Genomic DNA, 16,748 nt, shown 5'->3' on the forward strand with positions numbered 1-16,748 from the left:
ACATGATATCACACACTCCTTAGGATATCATAAGCCAAGTTTTATGATTCCCTTGATGTATCTAAATATGTCTTGCCGGCTTTGTAGTGTGATTTGTTCAGGTTTTCTTGAAATCTTGTATAATAGTGAACACTATACATAATAGCGGGTCTACTTTCCGTTAAATAAAGGAAGTTCCCAATCATACATCGATACTTTATGCTATCAAACACTTCATCTTCCTCATTTTTGGTTATGGTAGTGGTTGTAGCCATACGTGTATCCATAGTTTGCCATTTATAAAATCAAACTTTTTAAATATACACGAACGCATTTAGATTGATTTTTAAATATGTTATCATCATATTGTTTCATTTGCAAACAAAGAAAGAAATTAAGTTCACTCATCATACTCATTTCATATTCTTCATGCATCTTTTTAGCAAATTCTTCACATAAGGTTTGACATGTAGAACAAAATATAATATCATCAACATATATGAACAAGTAATAGATCAATATCTATTTTTTTTAGCAAATAATGTATTATCTACTTTACCATAGAATAACCATTATCAAGCTAGAAAATCTTAAGTCTATCATGTCATGCTTGTGGGCTTGTTTATGTCCATGCAACGCCTTATGATGCTTACAAGCATGATAGGGTTTGGCACAAACCTTAAAGCTGGGATGTTGTGACACATAAACTTCCCCATTGATGATACCATTTGGAAATAAACTTTTTAACTTCCATTTGATAAATATTAAAGTTTTTAGCACAAGCAAAATCAAGTAGTAACCTTATGGATTCTAATCTAGAAACGGGAGCAAGAATCTCTTCATAGTCAATGCATTATTGTTGGTCAAATTCTCAGGCAACTAACCTAGCTTTGTTTCTAGTAACAGTGCCATTTTCATCCATCTTATTCCTAATGACCCATTTGGTTCCTAAGATGGTATGACCACAAAAAGGGGGTACACATGGTTTCTACTAAAATTGATTTAACTCATCTTGCATTGCTACAACCCAATTCTCATCCTTAATGCAGTGTTCCGAGTCTCATTTAAGAAAGGATGGGAATGAAGGGAATTAAGAGAGAAAAGAAAGGAGGAAGGAAAATGTGTGATTTTATTTCGTGTTCCTGAGTTCAATGAAAAGGAAAGAAAAGAAAATAAAACATTTTAGGTGTTCCCGAGTTAAGAGGTAAAGGGAAAGATATAATTCTCCTATTATACGATTTAAGTAAACTATAATAAAAAAATATATCTAATAACAATTAAAATCTTATACTCATCAAGTAACACTAAATATAGTATATAAAACCTGTAACATTAGCTGAAAACACATTCATCACTAAAACAAATATATTAAAACAACAAATCATTTTATACACATATGAAACGCGGCTAACTTATGAACCCGGGTTTATTATCTTCAATTTTTGAATCGAATTATTGTTCATACGCAAAACAAACTTCTTTCCAGCCAAAATATATATATATATATTTTGGCTGGAAAGAAGTTTGTTTTGAGTATGAACAATAATTCGATTCATATATATATATACATATATATATATATATACATATATATATATACATATATATATATATATATACATATATATATATATATACATATATATATATATATATATATATATACTATTATACACTTTAAGTAAAACTCAACAAATAATATTTTTGATAAATGAGTTTGGCTCGTTTAGACTTACGAGGGCTCGAGCTCAGATCGTCTTGAGCTCTTTTCTAAAGATCGAGTTCAACTCTGGAGTTGTTAAACCCGGTTTCTTATCTTCAATTTTTAATCCAATTATTGTTCATACGCACCAACAAAATTCGGCTCGTTTCGTGCTTTATTTTTTAAACTTGAGCTCGACTCATGAGTTGTTTTTTCAAGCTCAGGTTTGCCTCGTTTACTATTTAATAATTAATTTATGTTCATTTTTTAATTATTTATATTCAAGTAACTAAACTTATTATATAACAGTTTAAGATAAAAACTTATTATTAGAACCAGTTTAAGAAACATAAAACCTATTACTCCAAACATTAAAAAAAATTATAAATGCAACTTCAGTTTCAAAACACATACTCAACGCCACAATTGTGCAACTATTATGTACAAAAAGCCACATAACATTAATGTTTGAACATGTTTGGTCCAGTTAAATCACTTTCTACGTATCCTTCTCTTCGGTTGCTTCGTGTCTACTCAGTAAAACTTGCTACATGGTAACAAAAATAAAAATTTGTATTTGTTAATATGTAAATGGATTGTAAGTCCCAAATCAGGATACAGATAATATGATATCAATACGAACACGATGTTTGTGCGAAATCCAAACACCGTGATGATCCAAGAGCAGAATATAAGATGAACAATGATAATAAGAACACTTTGTTGATCTTCAATTCACACGATAAATGTTAGGAAACCGTCTGGTACATAAGATCTCGATATCAAGCCTTACTCATGTCAAGGGTTATGGTTCAGAGATTAATCAAACTGAAATTTATCCAACCTCTGTATCTGTATACAAGTCACCAGGAACAGTAGTTGTTAATAGACTGGGTGTGACTAAGAAAAAGAAAACTAAAAATGGACAAAAGAAACCTTTATTTACAAATCCATGTGATGTATGCAAGAAAAAACGATCATTTAACCGGAGATTGTAAATTTTTAAAAGTTGTTCATCACAATAAAACTATTATGACTCCTGATGTTTTACCACACCCAAGAAGAAAGTTCAGTTTGAAACTATTGAAACACCTGTTACTATGGTCTTAAGAACATTCCAAGTTAAAGATTTGTTCAAGTAACAGATGCTCCACCAACAAGGATCTTACCACAGAAAACTGTTGGTTCAAAAAATTCATCATCAATTTCACATAGTGTTGAGATCAAAATATGGAAAATCAAAATAGTTGATGAATCTTGTAAAGAATCTTCAATAGAAAATTGATTTATCTTCTTATGATGAGGTTGCACCCAAGACCAATAAGGCTTGGGCTAATCCTTCTAACTAATTTCCTTTATATTTGCATAGAGCTTTCACATGCATGGAAAGTTTATGGTGCGTGGATAGTGGAGGATCTAGGCACATGACAGGAAATAGATCCCTTCTCTATGAATTTAAGAAACACGAAGGGGGAGTTGTATCCTTTGGGAATGATGAAAAAGAAAATGTTTGGGGCTCAAGAAAGTAGAAGCAGGTAAGTTAACATTTGATAATGTTAATTTTATTGATAAATTAAAATTCAATTTATTAAGTGTGTCAAAAATGTGTGATAAAGGGTATGGTGCTTTCTTTATTAAGCAACATGCAAAATTGTCAAATCCAACTGTGCAAAACAGATAGCAAAGCTGGTTGCAGAAAACACTTTGTTAACTGCAAATAGGAGTGGCAATTTCTATGCTCTAAACATGCATAGGGATAACAAATTTCTATTGCAACATGTTTTCTTAGTAGAGCATCAATTAAAGAAACATACTTATGGCATAGGAGATTGGGACATGCTAATTTGCAAATAATTAACAATCTAACCAAGAAACAACTTGTTAGAGGTCTACCTGTCAAAGAATATATCTACGATAAAAACTGTGTTGCTTGTTTGAAAGGCAAACAACACAATGTCTTATATAAATCCATATAAGAATCCAAAACAACTGCTTGTTTTAATCTCTTACACATGGACCTTTTTGGACCAGTTAGAATACTGAATCTTGGAAACAAAAGGTACTGTATTGTGATTGTAGATGATTACTCAAGATTCACTTAGACATTCTTCTTGCACTCAAAGGATGAAACTGTTGAAAAGATCAAAAAACTTCATTATACATGTTGAGAAGCAATTTGATATACTAGTCAAAATCCTAAGTGATAATGGAATTGAATACAAGAATGAAATGCTAGATACTTTTTGTATCTCCAAAGGCATTATGAGACAATTCAGCATCCAAATGCAGGCTCAGCAAAATGGAGTTGTAGAGTGGAAAAACATGACACTCATTAAAGTTCCTATATCTATGCTTGCTTATTCAGGGCTACCTTTATATTTTTGGCTGAAGCAGTTAACACTGCATGATATGTTCAAAATAGGATTTTAATAAATCAAAAACATGAGAAAACAGTCTATAAAATTAAACCATTAATCTCCTTTTTCAAAGCCTTTGGTTGCCCATGTTTTATATTGAACTTTGTTAGTGCATAATGTCTATTGCTAGGGTCTTAGATGAATTAGATATGATTGTATAGGGCTAAAAGTGTCAAATTTATAAAGTGTATGTTGATAGTGCATAAGTCACAAACACCGCATAAGTTATGCGGCGTATATCTTATACGCCGTATAACATATACGGGTTTGTAGTCTTTCATGTTGAGTCCTATAAATAGTGGACTTATGCGTTATTATGTAGAATTTTGGTCAGTGTTAGAGAGAAAGAGTAGAGAGAGAAAGTAGCCAAAGTGTCATATCTTGTAATCTTTCAAGTTATCAATGAATATGAGCTTAATGTTTACTTGATTGTGTTCATTCTCAATGGATTCCGCACATTGAGTTACAGGTGGTAACATCTAGAGATCCTGAGTGTAATCTACCCCATAACTCCAGGTCTTTTCAAACTTGAAAGATACAATTTCAAAATTTGCAGCCAAAGTGGATTGTGGTTATTTTCTAGGTTATTCCTCAACTTGTATGTAACGCCCGTTAATTTCTGATTAAAAGGTTTAACCTTGTATCTTTGTGAACACCTTCTGGGCTTGACTCGGCATTCTCCCGAGAGCTCCTTGCCATCCTCGTAAGCTTATCATACATAACTTTTCTTACAAGTTCAACCATTAGTAAAGTCGAGGGGCCAGAATGTATATTGTTGATTTATTATTTATAAAAAAAAATAAACCTATACCTACACCCAAATTTCCGATCGGCGCCCTAGACCCCCCCTCCTTCTCGTTTTGTGTACAATCAGCCACCGTCCAGCCATCCAAAGTTCAATTCCAGGTCGGTATTAGATGTCTACAACTCTTTTTCACCTTAATTCATCCTTATGGCTCGTTTATTTGTCGTTAAACCGCTTGTTTTAGGTTTACTGAGTGGTTGTCCAATTGGGCAGTTTCGGGGTTGTTTCGGCTGAGGTTTTTGCACCATAATCTTCCTAGGTATGTCCCATGTAACATACTTAAAAACCATGTTCACGATCGGCTCACACACACACACATATTGCTTGGTTTTTGATCTTGGGATTCACAATTGAAGCATCCTACACCCGATTCTAGTCATCTTCTACCTTCCCCTTGCTTATTTTTGTGCTTTGGAAGGTATAATTATAAACCCTAGAATCTGGAAATTATATACATGATGTTCATATGTCTTGTTTTGATTGAAAGATGTATTGATTGTTGAATTGATAGCTAGTATTGGTGTTATTGCATGTTAATCGTTTGTTTCTTGATTTTGAGTTCAAGTAAAACCCTAATCATGGATGTAATGTGTATTTGATGTGCATGGATAATGATTATGGTGTCTATAAGGTCATATGAACGGATTATGGTCCATAGATAGTTAATAGGTTGAGTTTTGTTGCAAACAGTTTCTGGACAGATTGTGTTGTTGATGTTCAATTGACTGTAACGGGGTGTAAATGTAAAAATTGGTTGAGATTATTGATACTAAAGTAAACTAGGTTGAGTCTAGTTTCTAAAGTATATAAATTTGCAATTTTTGGACGTGTAAAAGTTAACCTTTATGATTTTACAAAAACGTTGTGCAAAGCTGAGTTGTTAGACCTGCTGTTAGGTTGTTTTGTAAATGTTATATCTCATGAACTACGAGACCAATTGGGTTGGTTCCACTTCTGGAAATTGACTTGTTGAGTTAGGAACCTAACCCAAGTGGTCTTGCATTTGTTGAATTTTTAGTTTAACGGGAATTTCAAATAACATTCTGTTGCGCATGAATTTGACTGTTATGAGTTTGCTGTAATGTTTTGATCATTGTGAGAAACATATGTGGAACAAAAATAAAATAAAATATGTTCTGGAAACCTAATACATGTATGCTTTTGTGATGATTTTTGATGAATTAATTGAGATGCTATGATTGGTGGTATAGTATAATCTTTCAAGTAGAATTTCTGTCTCGGTGAAACTAGCTGCTGAATTTTGTGAAAATGCATGAAACATGATAATTGCTAGTTAATTGTTATGTACATGTATGCTTTTGTGATGATTTTTGATGAATTAATTGAGATGCTATGATTGGTGGTATAGTATAATCTTTCAAGTAGAATTTCTGTCTCGGTGAAACTAGCTGCTGAATTTTGTGAAAATGCATGAAACATGATAATTGCTCTTTAATTGTTATGTTTTGACCAAATTGCCCCTGCGGGGAATACTTGCTAAATAATTGTGGTGTTTTGACCAAATTGCCCCTGTGGGGAATAGTTGCTAGTGATGTACATTATTAATACATGACACGTAAATAATTGTTCACACATGTATCGTATCACAAATGTACTTGTTAAGTCACACACGATTCACAAACGAAACACGAAACATGATATTTGCAAAGGTATTATGTGCCGAGTCTAGAGACTCGATAATAGTTCCGACACTTAGAAAATCTCCTTGTTGTTTTAGAACGCTAGAGAGAGTTTTTCTGTGACGCGCATCCTGGTGAATTATTTTGGGAATACTTCGCAAACAGTGAGTTCACTTACCCCTTTTAAACTGTTTTCAAACGCTTTTCACTTGGGGAGATAACATACTCCGGAAAACGCATTTAAGATTTTGTTAGTATAAATTATATATCACTTGTAAAGACTAAGTGGCAAACGCGTTAACTAAAGTCCTTCATTCACATCGAACCGTTTAATATTGGATAATAGCGAGTCATTGTTGAGTAGTACTACTGGGTTTGACAAACCCCACCCAACGCTAAACTCGAATGGAGGTCGAGTGGGTGTAATCTTGGCTAAACACATACCATGGTCGGGATAGACCTGGTAGCAAGGCAAATGATAAACAGTCAGCTTCGGTGTCGAACACTTAGTAATACTTGTTTTATAGGCTAGCTACCTATAGATATATAATTGACATAACACTATCTGGTAACGCAAAATGCTTAACGCAAAACGCTGAACGCAAAACGCTGAACGCAAAACGCTGAACGCAAAACGCTGAACGCTTTATTTTATATAAACTTGTGAACTCACCAACCCCGTGTTGACACTTTTAGTATGTTATTCTCAGGTAGCCGAGGCGGGCGCGCGGTATAGGATCATGCATTGTTTGAAACGCTTTTGTTTATGCAACCTGATTTTAAACTGTTATTATGGGGTTTTGAGTCGTCCTGCGTGACACAACTTTTATCTCTTGGTTTTTACGCTTCCGCACTTAATTTCATTTAAACGTTTTTATGGTTTGATTATAACTAATGATTCCGATCCTGTTAGTTCACACCCTCTGACGGTAAAACTCCGTTAGTGGATTTTGAGGGTGTGACAGATTGGTATCAGAGCCATTGGTTATAGCGAACTAGAAATTTCCTGCATACTAGACTATAACCGCGACGACCCATTAGTTATAATGATACGCACTGCATAAGTTTGTGTAGTCTTTGTTATCTTATCTCTTTACCTCTTTACTCATACGCGCACATACACGGCTTACCTGTAGGAATGTCGACGCCGCCATCATCATCATCATCCGATCCGATGACTCATGCACATGGGAAGGAACCACAGTTACCTACCTCATCGCCACCCCCGTGTAGTCCCGGAACTCGAAGCGCCTGCACCGAAGAGGTATCGCTTATCCGGAGGCACGTACGAAAACGAAGTTAGCTGGGATTGGTACCCTAAAATGATCAGGCGTATGGTCTACCGTGAACAAGTTCCCCCGCTACCTCACCCGAACCATCCTGCTTACCCCAACACCCTACCACCCATAACCGAACTTGTAGAGCGAGTTCTCGCAGCTGTTGTTTCATGCTTGGAGCGTGACGTGGGTTACATGCGCTATACGAGAGCAAACGTTTCCGGTCTGTTAAAAGATGGAACCGAGACTAAGGAGGAAATTTCCCGCATGACAGCGGCAATGAAGGAAATGCAAGAGGTTAGTGATCAACAGATGAAGATTATGAGAAAGATGCAAGCCGAGACGATAGACTTGTAAGAGCAACTCCAAGTAGCAAGGACCCGAACCGAGATAGCTCTAGAGCGTTGCGATGTCTTACAAATGCAAATTGCTCAGAACGCAGCCGAACCTGAGGTAGAGCCTGAGGCAGAGCCTGAGGCCGAGCCTGAGGCAGAGCCTGAAGAAGAGCCTGAAGACAATCCCGAAGAGGAGCCTGAGGAGGATCCCGAGGAAGATCCCGAGGAGGAACCTGAAGAAGAACCGGAGGAAGAACCGGCTGAGGAGGAGGCACACTCAGAGGTGTCCTCAGATGATGACATCTAGTGATGATAACACCTAGATGGAGGGGTTGTCTCCATCCAAACTATAATTTTCTATGATTTTAAGGATTGATTTTAAATACTTTGTAGCGAATACAATGATTTTAATCATGAATTATTATTCGGATAAATATATGGCTGTGATGTGATGATGTTTCTTATTTCTTTCTTACCTATCTTTTTATTACATGTATGGTGTGTTGTATATGAAAGAAAAATTCATGTTTAACATTTTATACTGTGATTCTAGGAAATGGCTAGAAGAAACGCTGGACACGGACGTGGTAACATCAACTTGACTGCAGCAGAACTCCAAACTCTGCTGAATGACCACGTGGCGGCCGCTCTAGCCGCACATGTTCAGTACCAAGCTGGGTCCAATTGGAACGTGTACCTTCAAGAACTACCTTGACTGCAAGCCCAGTACGTTTAAGGGCACTGAGGGAGCTATAGGCTTCCTGCGTTGGGCTGAGAAGGCCGAATCGGCATTTGAGATGTGTAATTGTCCCCCTGCCAGTAGGGTCAAATTCACTGCTGGAACACTTGAGGATTCTGCCTTCACTTGGTGGAATTCGAACGTACAGATCCTTGGATTGGAACTGGCTAACGCGATGAACTGGGAGGAGTTCAAAAACATGATGCGAGAGGAGTACTGTCCAAGAGAGGAGATTGCAAAGTTGGAGTCAGAATATTGGTCATTGAAGATGGTGGGTTCGGAAATCGAAGCCTACACTACCCGTTCTCACGAGTTAGCTGTGATGTGTCCACGGATGGTAGACCCGCCGAGTAAGAGGATTGAAATGTATATTGATGGGTTAGCACCGCAAATTCAGGGCATGGTGACGTCTTCCAGACCAGCCATGATTCAACAAGTGATTCGGTTAGCTCACAAACTGACGGATCAAGCAGTGACCCAAGGTGCGGTACCACCTAGGGGTTCAACCGCTAAAGCCCGTGACAACCTGAGCACTGACAACAACAACAGCAACCCGAGCAGCGGGAAGAGAAAGTTTGACAATACCAGATCCTCATCCTCGAACCCCCCTCAGCAACACCACTACCGCCAGCCCGAATTCACTCGAAGCTTCAACAATCAGGGTCACAATAAAAATAACAACGGTGGCGGGCAGGGTTCGAGCGGATATGCTGGGAAATATCCGAAGTGCAACAGGTGCAACTATCATCATGCTAGCCCCGTGTGACCGTGTCAAGTGTCAGAGATGCGGAAAGATGGGTCACCAAGCAAAGGAATGTAGAGGAGACCTTGCGGCAAAGGGTGCTCCTAAACCACCCATGACAACCAAGGGATGTTTTGAGTGTGGACAAGAGGGACATTTTAAGAAGGACTGCCCTAAGCTGAAACAGAACGACAACAATGGAGGTAATGGAAGTGGCAGTGGTGGTGGAAACAATGGTAAAGGAAGAGCTTTTGTTATTGGGTCGGGTCAAGCCCGCAATGATCCGTACGTGGTGACTGGTAAGTTCCCTGTGAACGATTGTTTTGCTTCTGTATTGTTTGACACTGGAGCTGATAGGAGTTTTGTGTCGAAAGCCTTTAGTCAACTCTTAGACCTAACTCCAACCCCGTTAGATGCTAAGTTTCCTGTTGAATTAGCTGACGGTAAGACTATAGTAACGACTCATGTACTTGCGGGATGTAAGTTAAAACTGTCAGGTCATGTTTTTGATATCGACCTTATTCCTTTTACGCTTAGTAGTTTCGATGTTGTTGTCGGCATGGACTGGTTATCCGAGAACCGAGCGGAGATTATATGTCACGATAAGATAGTCCACATTACTACCCCTTCCGGCGAGATCATTTCGATCCGGGGCGAGAGAAGCGGCATGACCACCAGCGTCATTACCCTCATGAAGGCGCAGAAGTATCTACGAAAGGGTCATCCGGCAATTTTGGCGCAGATTGTTGAGAAACCCGCGGAGGAGAAGCAAATTGAATATATACCGATTGTGCGAGATTTTCCGGAAGTTTTCCCGGAGGATTTGCCTGGACTCCCTCCTATACGACAAGTCGAATTCCAAATCGAATTGACACCCGGTGCAGCACCCATAGCACGAGCCCCGTATCGGCTCGCACCGGCGGAGCTTCAGGAGTTATCCACCCAGTTGCAAGATTTGTTGGATAAGGGTGCCATGGGGAGCCCCTGTCTTATTTTTCAGAAAGAATGACGGGACTTTCCGCATGTGCATCGACTACCGGGAATTGAACAAGGTGACGGTCAAGAACCGTTATCCTTTACCCCGAATTGATGATTTGTTTGACCAGCTCCAATGATCGAGTTATTACTCGAAGATCGATCTGCGATCTGGTTACCATCAACTAACAGTGCGCGAGGAAGATATTTCAAAGACGGCTTTCAGAACACGGTATGGTCACTTTGAGTTTTCGGTTATGCCTTTTGGTCTAACCAATGCACCAGCCGTATTTATGGATCTCATGAATCGAGTATGCAAGGCGTACCTCGACAAGTTTGTGATTGTGTTTATTGACGATATCCTGGTTTACTCCAAGGACAAGGCTGACCATGAGGAACACTTAAGGGTAATTCTGGAATTATTGAAGAACGAACAACTGTATGCTAAACTCTCGAAATGCGAATTTTCGCTTCGCGAGGTTCACTTTTTAGGACATGTGATCAACGAAAATGGTATCCATGTCGATCCCGGTAAGGTAGAGGCCATCAAAAACTGGGAAGCACCTAAGACTCTGACTGAGGTGCGGCAATTCCTAGGACTGGCCGGCTACTACCGGCGTTTCATCGAGGGATTTTCAAATGTTGCTCAACCCCTCACCGCTTTGACTCACAAAGGTACTAAGTACAATTGGGGTGACGCGCAAGAATCTGCTTTTCAACTGTTAAAAACCAAACTCTGAAGCGCCCCTATTCTAGCCCTACCCGAGGGAACAGAGAATTTTGAGGTACACTGTGACGCATCGATACAAGGTCTCGGTTGTGTGCTGATGCAACTCGAGAAGGTTATAGCTTATGCCTCTCGACAACTACGGGTTCACGAGAAGAACTACACGACCCATGATTTGGAACTCGGAGCTGTGGTGTTTGCCCTTAAGATATGGAGGTATTACTTGTACGGTACCAAGTTTACCATTTACACCGACCACAAGAGTCTCCAACATATCTACGATCAGAAGGAGCTGAACATGCGACAGCGTCGTTGGGTCGAGCTGCTTAAGGATTATGATTGTGCCATCAAGTACCACTCTGGCAAGGCCAATGTAGTGGCCGACGCTCTCAGCAGAAAAGAAACAGATAAACCCAGACGAGTGCGAGCATTGCAACTCACGATTCAAACCAACTTACCCGATCAGATTCGCGAGGCGCAACTCGAAGCTTTGAAAGATGATAATCTTCCATCGGAACTCATGCGGGGCATGAACAAGCAACTTGAAACCAGATCGGATGGGGTCCGATATTTTGAGAACCGGATTTGGGTTCCACGGTACGGAGAGTTGAGAACTCTGGTGATGGACGAAGCACACAAGTCCCGATATTCTATCCACCCTGGCTCAGATAAAATGTACCATGACTTAAAGGCACTTTACTGGTGGCCGAACATGAAAGCCGACATTGCCACCTACGTGAGCAAATGCTTGACTTGCGCAAGAGTCAAAATAGAATACCAGAAACCATCTGGTCTACTACAACAACCGGAACTTCCAATGTGGAAATGGGAACACATCTCAATGGATTTTATCACGGGTTTACCTAAGACACCGACGGGATGCAATACCATCTGGGTGATCGTTGACCGGTTGACTAAGTCTACACACTTCTTAGCGATTAAGAAATCGGACAAAATGGAAAGATTGACTCGCGTCTACATGAAAGAAGTGGTGTCTAGACACGGAGTGCCTGTCTCAATCATTTCTGATCGAGATTCTCGTTTCACTTCGCACTTTTGGAAGTCACTACAAAGCGTACTAGGCACACGTCTTGATATGAGCACAGCCTACCATCCTCAGACGGATGGGCAAAGTGAACGAACTATTTAGACCTTAGAGGACATGTTGCGTGCATGTGTGTTGGATTTCGGAAAAAGTTGGGAACCTCACTTACCTTTGGTAGAGTTTTCGTATAATAACAGCTACCACGCAAGTATTAAAGTAGCGCCATTTGAAGCACTGTACGGACGGAAGTGTCGATCACCACTCTGCTGGGCAGAGGTGGGTGACAGCCAAATCACTGGTCCAGAACTAGTACTTGAAACTTCGGAAAAGATTGTTCAAATCCGAAACCGCATGGCGGCAGCACGAGATCGCCAAAAGAGATACGCCGACAAGCGCCGAAAACCTCTCGAATTTCAAGTGAACGATCGATTGTTACTCAAAGTCTCACCTTGGAAAGGTGTGATTCGCTTTGGAAAGCGAAACAAACTCAACCCACGATATGTTGGTACTTACCGGATAACGGAACGCGTTGGTCCAGTGGCGTACCGGCTGGACTTACCAGCGGAACTCAGCAGTGTACACAATGTTTTTCACGTATCGAATTTAAAGAAATGCCTATCCGATGAAACTCAAGTAGTCCCTTTGGATGAACTGCAAGTTGATGAACAGTTACGCTTCATTGAAGAACCAGTTGAGGTTTTGGGTTGGGAAACCGAAACGCTCAAGCACAACAAAATTCCAATTGTTAAGGTTCGTTGGAACTCGAGACGTGGACCGGAGTTCACGTGGGAACGCGAGGATCAAATGATGAAAAAGTATCCTCACCTTTTTGAAGGGCTGAGCAAACACAGAAAACCGCGAAACCCGGCAAACCGTCAGAAATCACCGGAGGTATGAATTAAATTTCGGGACGAAATTTCTTTCTACTAGGGGATGATATGACAAACTGAAAATTTTTCTTACTTTTTCAAACACTCATCACGACTTGACTCAAATTTTCGGGACGAAAATTCTTTAACATGGGAATGATGTGACAATCGTCGATTTCAGGTTAACTCCGTTAACTCCGTCATCCAAAATTTAGATCACTGAATCTATAACGCACACCTCATTACATTTAAACTAGGGTTTAAATGACGCTTGACACTTACTACATGTGTAGTCTTTCGGGAATTGCACCGAAACGCAAACGAGTTGACGCAAACAATTGGTGAATAAACGAAAAACATCAAAACAATAATTATGTGATAATTATGTGTTAGACTTATGTGTTATGTGATAACATTCTTATAAACATTAACTTAATGTGCTAGAACTAGTTAATTAAGCTAGAAAAGTAACATTTGGAAGTTAAGGGACCAAAGTGTATTATATTATTATTATTAATATTAACCTAAACCCTAACCTCCTTCTCTCCCTCCCCAAAACCGACGGCAGCTACCCCCCCCCCCTCTCTTCACGATCGGCTCACACACACACACATATTGCTTGGTTTTTGATCTTGGGATTCACAATTGAAGCATCCTACACCCGATTCTAGTCATCTTCTACCTTCCCCTTGCTTATTTTTGTGCTTTGGAAGGTATAATTATAAACCCTAGAATCTGGAAATTATATACATGATGTTCATATGTCTTGTTTTGATTGAAAGATGTATTGATTGTTGAATTGATAGCTAGTATTGGTGTTATTGCATGTTAATCGTTTGTTTCTTGATTTTGAGTTCAAGTAAAACCCTAATCATGGATGTAATGTGTATTTGATGTGCATGGATAATGATTATGGTGTCTATAAGGTCATATGAACGGATTATGGTCCATAGATAGTTAATAGGTTGAGTTTTGTTGCAAACAGTTTCTGGACAGATTGTGTTGTTGATGTTCAATTGACTGTAACGGGGTGTAAATGTAAAAATTGGTTGAGATTATTGATACTAAAGTAAACTAGGTTGAGTCTAGTTTCTAAAGTATATAAATTTGCAATTTTTGGACGTGTAAAAGTTAACCTTTATGATTTTACAAAAACGTTGTGCAAAGCTGAGTTGTTAGACCTGCTGTTAGGTTGTTTTGTAAATGTTATATCTCATGAACTACGAGACCAATTGGGTTGGTTCCACTTCTGGAAATTGACTTGTTGAGTTAGGAACCTAACCCAAGTGGTCTTGCATTTGTTGAATTTTTAGTTTAACGGGAATTTCAAATAACATTCTGTTGCGCATGAATTTGACTGTTATGAGTTTGCTGTAATGTTTTGATCATTGTGAGAAACATATGTGGAACAAAAATAAAATAAAATATGTTCTGGAAACCTAATACATGTATGCTTTTGTGATGATTTTTGATGAATTAATTGAGATGCTATGATTGGTGGTATAGTATAATCTTTCAAGTAGAATTTCTGTCTCGGTGAAACTAGCTGCTGAATTTTGTGAAAATGCATGAAACATGATAATTGCTAGTTAATTGTTATGTACATGTATGCTTTTGTGATGATTTTTGATGAATTAATTGAGATGCTATGATTGGTGGTATAGTATAATCTTTCAAGTAGAATTTCTGTCTCGGTGAAACTAGCTGCTGAATTTTGTGAAAATGCATGAAACATGATAATTGCTCTTTAATTGTTATGTTTTGACCAAATTGCCCCTGCGGGGAATACTTGCTAAATAATTGTGGTGTTTTGACCAAATTGCCCCTGTGGGGAATAGTTGCTAGTGATGTACATTATTAATACATGACACGTAAATAATTGTTCACACATGTATCGTATCACAAATGTACTTGTTAAGTCACACACGATTCACAAACGAAACACGAAACGTGATATTTGCAAAGGTATTATGTGCCGAGTCTAGAGACTCGATAATAGTTCCGACACTTAGAAAATCTCCTTGTTGTTTTAGAACGCTAGAGAGAGTTTTTCTGTGACGCGCATCCTGGTGAATTATTTTGGGAATACTTCGCAAACAGTGAGTTCACTTACCCCTTTTAAACTGTTTTCAAACGCTTTTCACTTGGGGAGATAACATACTCCGGAAAACGCATTTAAGATTTTGTTAGTATAAATTATATATCACTTGTAAAGACTAAGTGGCAAACGCGTTAACTAAAGTCCTTCATTCACATCGAACCGTTTAATATTGGATAATAGCGAGTCATTGTTGAGTAGTACTACTGGGTTTGACAAACCCCACCCAACGCTAAACTCGAATGGAGGTCGAGTGGGTGTAATCTTGGCTAAACACATACCATGGTCGGGATAGACCTGGTGGCAAGGCAAATGATAAACAGTCAGCTTCGGTGTCGAACACTTAGTAATACTTGTTTTATAGGCTAGCTACCTATAGATATATAATTGACATAACACTATCTGGTAACGCAAAATGCTTAACGCAAAACGCTGAACGCAAAACGCTTAACGCAAAACGCTGAACGCAAAACGCTGAACGCTTTATTTTATATAAACTTGTGAACTCACCAACCCCGTGTTGACACTTTTAGTATGTTATTCTCAGGTAGCTGAGGCGAGCGCGCGGTATAGGATCATGCATTGTTTGAAACGCTTTTGTTTATGCAACCTGATTTTAAACTGTTATTATGGGGTTTTGAGTCGTCCTGCGTGAGACAACTTTTATCTCTTGGTTTTTACGCTTCCGCACTTAATTTCATTTAAACGTTTTTATGGTTTGATTATAACTAATGATTCCGATCCTGTTAGTTCACACCCTCTGACGGTAAAACTCCGTTAGTAGATTTTGAGGGTGTGACAGTATGTGCATGTGCTACCCTGTGGCCTAGGATTAGTGATGTTATTTAGCCATTCGTGACTAAGGATGGCCTACTTACGATATGGCATATTTTGGGACTATATATATATGTGTGTGTGTGTGTGTGTGTTACTTTATAGCCTACGGTTGTGTGATGAAATTTAGTTCCTTGTGACTAAGAATGATGTGAGTAGGCTTATTGATGTGTGTGCGCATGGTGATTACGACCGGGTCAAATATATTACTCTGGTTTTCAAATCCCGTAGTGGAGAGGCCCGTGTGGTGTGATCATCATATTGGCGGGTCAAATATATTACTCGGGTTTTCAAATCCCGTGTTGAAGAGGCCCGTTGTATGTTAAGCCGTGATCAGGTCAAATATATTACTCGGGTTGTACTCGTGGTGGAGAGGCCCGTATCACGTGCTTGGATGCGTAAGCTATGACCGAGTCAAATATATTACTCGGGTTTGACGCGTGGTGGAGAGGCTCGTGTTACATGCTTAGGTCTTATCGCAACCGGGTCAAATATATTACTCGAGTCTTGACTCGTGGTGGAGAGGCCCGTGTACGTGTGTTCGACGATGAATGTATTATTTGG

This window comes from Bidens hawaiensis, unplaced genomic scaffold, assembly GCF_021521415.1.
Source record: "Bidens hawaiensis isolate Kalapana, Puna unplaced genomic scaffold, B.hawaiensis_p1.1 tig00004839_1, whole genome shotgun sequence".
Lineage (NCBI taxonomy): Eukaryota > Viridiplantae > Streptophyta > Magnoliopsida > Asterales > Asteraceae > Bidens > Bidens hawaiensis.